We start from the raw sequence: 6,938 nt of genomic DNA on the forward strand, positions 1-6,938 counted from the left end.
AGACTTTGTATTAGGAAATACATATTTTAAAAACGAGTCATGATTGGGGCTTTTTTTTTTCTTTACTACATAAATGGTACTGTGTTCTTTACTGTATTGCCATAGCCAATGAAGCATATTGAAGACTCTGCATGTTGTCATTATATGCTGTATATTAAGATTGCTAAGAATTTTAAATAGAATTCATACACTTCTGTAGCCTCGGAAGGAGTCACTGCATTATCTCATTATAACAGAATCATGAAATCACAGAACAGCCCAGGTTGGAAAGGACCTTGAAAGATCATCAGGTCCAACCTTTCATGGGGAAAGGGAACCTAGATGAAATTACCTGGTACCCTGTCCAATTACATCTTGAAAATCTCTAGTGGTGGAGATTCTACAACATCCATTATTGTATAATGAAACCAATATCTTGAGTTTGCCTAAAACAGCTTTCAGAAGGTAAGTCACAAACTGAAGACAGCAATAAGTAGGAATTCTGATGTGAAAATTGTTGCAGACATAACTTGTCTTCACTTATAAATTATGAGCCTTATGCCAGTTAAATTTTTATTAATTTTTAAATTAGTTTTCTCTATTCACTGATTTTTCCTAAATCTTTATGCTATAAATTCCTCTAATTGCTTTATTCAATGACTTTTTGAAGTGCCTTTTTTTTTGTAAAATAATAGGTGATTTCTGTCTTTCAGGTCTGTTAAAATCTTAATTTATCTGTAGTAATGTTGAATAGAAAATAAGTATTTTAAATAAATGCAAGCATTTACCCCTTGCATTTTCTGATAATTTTGTTGTTGTGTTTTTTTATCACTTATGAAAAGGATAAACCAGGATGTGCTTTCACTGACATAATTAGATGTTTCAGGCTTGCTGAGATACATATCACTAAGAAACATAGCAGATACACATACTAGGCAACCCCTCCTTGAGGGTATAGGCATTTTCAAAATACTTTCAGGGTTCTTATATCAGGAAGTGGAGGATCTAAATGCATTACTTTAAATGCATTACTTCTTAAGCTGCAGTTTTTAACTGAACAAGAAATGTAAAAATCCTTGTAAAAATATATGAAATACATTGAAATATGTGTAAAAATAAATGAAAAGTTTAAAAGCAGAAAGGTTACTCAAATGCAGCATTGCTATTCAGAGGAATAAACAATAAGCAATTGGCAAATTCAGAAGCTGTGAGCATATTTTAAGACTTTTTTTTTTTCCTGTCTGCTGGAAAACATTCAAGATAAAAACAGAGATAAGAGAGGGGCAGAGTGGTCAGGTGTACTCACTGCTACTGCCATGATAATGTGGAGGATTCCAGAAAAGCCAAAGGGCTCATTCATCAGTATTCAGAAAACCCAGATAAAGAGAGCCACATCATAGCAGTGATGCAGTATGGAAAAACAGGTGTGGGTTGTTTTGTTTTGTTTTTTTTTTTCATGAGCATTGCTTTTGTTTCCCAAAGGAGCCTTTTTCTGAGGATCTGTGATTGCAGAATTTTCTGCTTACAGGCTTTAGGTTTGTGCCAAGCTGTGGAAAGGGAAAGAGGTAATCATTCTTGTACCCAGGTCCATTGCTGCACTGCAACCTGGTTGTACAGTCAAGAAAGAACAAGCCCATTTAACAAGTGATAGGAGAGCACTTGTTTTTTCTTATTTTTTTTTTTAATAGAGAAGAAGCATGTGGGTCATGGGGGTATATCTGAATGGCCAGTGATATACTGAAATTTGGGTGGAAGAGGTTGATACAATAATTATTCACCGATTGTGGATCGTAGCCTAACATAGCCACAATTTCTAGCTGTTGAGAGTAGAGCTGTGGCTGTTACTAGGAGTTTTGATATGTTAGCCTGAGATCAAAAATGAAGTCACAGTAGCACTTTATATATATTTTTTTTTTCAATATATTTTTAATTCTTCTGGCTTGTTTTTTCAACTGTGGAAATAAGCAGGGGGTACTCTCAGGGCAGTATTCCTAGAGTTTCATTTGCAGATCTTGCTCACTCTTTTCCCTAACACAGCTCATTTTCTTCTGCCCCCTATCGCCCACGCCACCGAATTTGTGTGGACTGTGACTAGAAATGTACACTGGAAAAGAAATTCTGGAAAATTGGAACTGGAGTTTATGAGGAGAAGTGTATACAAATGATACTACAAACACTGCAAAGGGTGTTTGCATTGCTTTACTTGGTGACATTCTGGACTAAACTAGTCCAAAATAGGGCTGAGGGTGGTGAAGGAGCATCAGCAGCAAGGTCAGGTAAGCCCCAGAAGCTGTATGTAAAAGAGCTGTGTCTGGTGTTTCTGTACAGCTCTGTTCTACCCAAAGCCATCCGATAGATGCATCAGCAAGTTCCGTGCTCCCTCTCGTGGCAGATTCTGACCAGAAAATTCATCGTAACTCATACCTGTTAGTGGCAAAATGTGCTTCTACTTAGCTAGCTATGACAAGTACATGACATCCAAACTATTTTAATGCTACTACATACCAAACTTAGTAGACTTCTAAACACAAATAGCACTGAATTCTTTTTTATTGACCTTGGGGGAGAAAAATCTTTCACCATCTGATGGACTGAAGTTTGCCAAATGAAAATAGACAAAACAAATGTTTATGTACATGCAAACATGGCAGATCAAACTGCTAAAAGAAAGAACTAAAAGACAGGTCTTGAGCTAAGATCAAGCAGCAGAAAAATAGCGAATAGGTAAATGACTATTAAGTAGGTCTTAGTTTGAAACTTCCCATTTAAACAAAGAATAAACAACAATAAGACCACAAAATAAAGACACAGCAGGTAATATTTGCTCTTCTAAACTTTTATACACTATATATTAATCACTCTGTCTTTCAGTTATTTCCTCTGATAAAACAGACTTGCGTGAAGTCTCAGCAAGGCCCTCTTGGCTAAAAGCAGAACATGAGACAGGAGCCTGTCTAATGCCCTGTTATGATGAAGAAATGGTAGGGTTTGGCTTCTCTTTCATTTTCTTCATGGAATATATTTGGAAACTTGAGAATCTCACTCTATTCATTCTGTGCAATTATTAGATTTAATTTTTCAGTGCTGGCTGGTGTCTGAAGATCCTGGAACAAAAAGGTGGCTCGTGGTAAACCAAGATTCTTCTTGGTCCGCAGGTAACATAGAAGAAAGTTTTTTTTTCTTTTTTTTTTTTTGTATAAATCCTGTTTTATTAAATTGTGCTTTTTTTTCTTTTCTTTTTTTTTTTTTTTGTAAACATTTCTGGGTTTGTTTGTATGTTTTTAAGAGGTGAGCCATCATGGTGCTTCTCTGTAGATATCTAACATTTCCATTTTGTCTTTAGAGGTCCGTTTTGGCTCCAGTTCCAGGTTATGTCATTCTAGTATACATCATTAGAGGCAGGTGTTCAGCTTTATATATTGACAGATTTTACAGTAAGAACATGTTGAAGCTTCTAACTCTGCTAAACATATTTATTTGACTGTTACAATCCAAAAACTGTAAAAATGGTGGAATGGAAAGTTACGAACAGTATTATTGACGCTGTATTGTCAAACGTTTGCACTGAGACCCCATGTACCATAGATTTTATTTTTTAAAAATGATATTTATATCCATTTACATAAGACTTACACATTTTAAAAGAAATTCATACACAGTAAATATGTAAATGTCTAGTATTTTACAATAAAACAGAAGAAACAATGTAAAAATGAGCTAGAGGCCTCATTTGATAAAAGCTTTGGATGTGCACTACTGCCAAATTTCTGATGACAGAGATGCTGGGAGGAAAGGGGGAAGTTGTTTTGTCTTTTTTTTTTTAAGCAACTTAGTTTTTTTAATTTTTATTCTTATTTTAAATTAAAAAATACATGAAAGAAACATCAGATCTGTTTGTCTGATAAAACTTTTGTGTTCTTTTCCCTATTACCCTGTTCGTGCAGAGAGTTTTAATGCTCTTTTTCATAAGTAGTGGTAGTGCACTTCAGGTAAAGTAGAAGAAAGCGATGACATCTAAAGGAAAAAATAAACATTAATTAGTAAGGCTTTTTTGCTTGTAATTGGATCCAGGATGCAAGGACTCTAGAAAATATTATAGCACTAAATAAGCTGTTGCACATTTTACTGAAAATTGAGCATCTGAGGGAGACATGTATTTGTTCTTTAATTTTAGATCTATAATATAAATCTATTAGTTATGCATTTTGATCTTTTAGTAATGTATACTAATTATTGGTCAAAACAAACTCTTGTATATGTTCATTTTACAGCTGTTTTCTTTATGTTTTGATTCTGTATTGGTGGTTAGATTTTCCTGCATCTTTAGACCTTTGCCTCTTTGGCACAAGGTCAAACACATTTTAAGTGTATAGACTGTATTGATATACTCTGTGATTCTCCTTGTTCACTGCAGCTTGACAGCATTTACCTTTTTTACCCTGATGATTTCTTTGCTGTGGACCAGCTGTTTCCAGATTACCATTCACATCTTTTTGAAACACTTCTTCCCCATCTGTCTTTACAAATCCTCTTTGGAATCCTTCATTGATGAAGTACACGGTTGATTTACCAAATCCCCCCTGACATTTCATTAGAAGAAATGTGAAACTGTAGCATGTGCTATTGCACCAGCCCCTGGCAATGAAACTGTCCTCGTTGAGCCTTCTGATGAGGTGGTGACAACTATTTTGTAAGACAGAAGTGCAAGGAAAACATACAACCACCGCAGCAGAAAGCTGGACCATCCCGTGTGTGCTATCTTAAACTTCTTTGCAAAATTAAACGTCTAGGCAACAGTGGCATTGAATGTTCTTATATTAATGATTTTGAGAGTATACTCAAACTGGGCTGCGTGGACGATGTTCATATAACTGTTCTGAAAATGTCAGTTCATGTTTTATGTAAACTCATCGGGGTAGTTTCAACAGATGTTTAAAAAATACCTGAAATATGACCTGAAAGCATGTGGATTGAATCCAGTTGTTGTGAAGAAACTTCCAGAGACACTGTAAGATTGTACCTGGTTGGTATTGTTGGAATAAGCTATTTTGAAATATGAGGCTTTGACATTTTCTGTAAGAAATGTGAGTAGCAAAATAAAAGAATTCTGCAGCCTGTCATCATAGACCATCTCATTTGTTTTACGTGTAACCCATTTGCAGCTCTCTTTTTAGTCTGCTCTACACACGCATAATGTTTTTTTACTGTTCTAAGAGTTCTCTTATATTGCTATTGTGCAACAGCTCTTCAAACTTGCCATCTCCTCTTCTGCCTGGTTAGAATCAGTCCCACATGCAAATACTTTAGTCATGGTAGTAACAGGCCTACTGATGTGTTTTAGGCAAGGTGTTGCAAACCTGGGTCACAGTCTGACCTGTATCTGAAAAATTTCAGATCTTATAATGAATAATCTCTCTTCTACAAGTATCAATCAGTTCCTTCCATGAAGAAACTGTTGCTCAGGAAATGTGATTACAAATTCTGAAAAGACTTCTGTAGTCCTTCACCAATTTCAGATAAATTCAGGCCATTGGTTTTAATATCTGATATAATAATAAAGGAAATATTTTCCCTGTATAATTTTTATATAATTTACTGAAATTCCAAACTATTTTAACTTGGTATCCAACCTAGGTGACATCTTGAAATTGCACTGATAAACTGTGCTTGTACTGAAGTTCTAGTTGACACCATCTTGCTGCTTCTCTAAAAGGACTCTATGGGAAGTTAAAAGACATAGCAGTACATTAGTTTCAGTCATCCTTATATATTAACCTTTACTAATTTATATCTAAATTATCTCTAAAATCTGATAGAGCTCTCAAGTGTTTAAGATCAGTATGTAATTAGCACGCTGGCCAAGCTACAAGCACCGATGTGATACATGTATCACTGATACTTGAAACACTTGAAATACTCGATCGGCTCCTATAGAATTTGAAGTTAATTTGTATAGCTTGTATAATTTTGTAAACATCTTTTTGCTCAAAATACCTAACTCCCATATGCATACAGTGCCAACAAAGTTTCACCACTTTCCTTCGGTTTGTGGATTACTATTTTTAGACAATTACTGAAGAATAAACCAGGAATAAACATCTTAGAAAACTCTAAGTTAATTTTTATTAATATATACATTTTCAATTTCTGCCTTTGTTGCACTATTCAGACCTGTTGGAAAATATTGTCTTATGTGCTTGGCCTATTTTTGGCCTGTTAGATTGCTTGGCATTTGAACTTACTTTCTCGGTCATGATGTATTGCTTTCAACATTCCAAGTTTGAAACATGTAGGAGAAAAGATGCACATCTCTGCTATCAGTTTCTGCCTCCACCGAACCCATTGGGAGTATTGTCATTGACTTTATTGACATAACATAAAGTAAGCCCTAATCTATACACACATACATTTAAAAAAAAAAAAAAAAGAAAAAAGATTTATATAGTTTGTGCTCCATCATCAGCTTTGTAGGACAAGCTTTCCTATTTTAGAAAAAAAAAATAAATCTGTGCTTATTTTTTACTGGTGGCTTGAAGTTTCTTTTTTAACTACATGACAATTTTATACACCTGCAGTCTTCTGAGATCTATGAAGTAAGGCTGACACCATCAGCAGAATTCCTGAGCAATCTACATTTTCCAATGGTAACATTTGCTGTTCATTAGTTGTCTTTGAATATGCCCAGAATTAGTAAAATCATAATGGTCCCCAGCCTCTCCAGACTGAAGATCTAAAAATGGACTTTGTTGGGTAAAAACTAGGAACAGCAATTCCTTTCTTGCAGATCCTGGCATGTCTTGTCTATAACATGCAATAGCTATCAAAGCATGTTCAATGTGGGGTTTTGGTGCTGTCCAAAAACACTTTCTAACTCCTCTGAGTAACTAAACAAACAAAAAAAAAGCCTCTGTTACTGAGAAAATATTAGCATGAAATGGTGCCATATTGATGAAAGCGCT

This window comes from Cygnus atratus, chromosome 1 (assembly GCF_013377495.2).
Source record: "Cygnus atratus isolate AKBS03 ecotype Queensland, Australia chromosome 1, CAtr_DNAZoo_HiC_assembly, whole genome shotgun sequence".
Classification (NCBI taxonomy): Eukaryota; Metazoa; Chordata; class Aves; order Anseriformes; family Anatidae; genus Cygnus; species Cygnus atratus.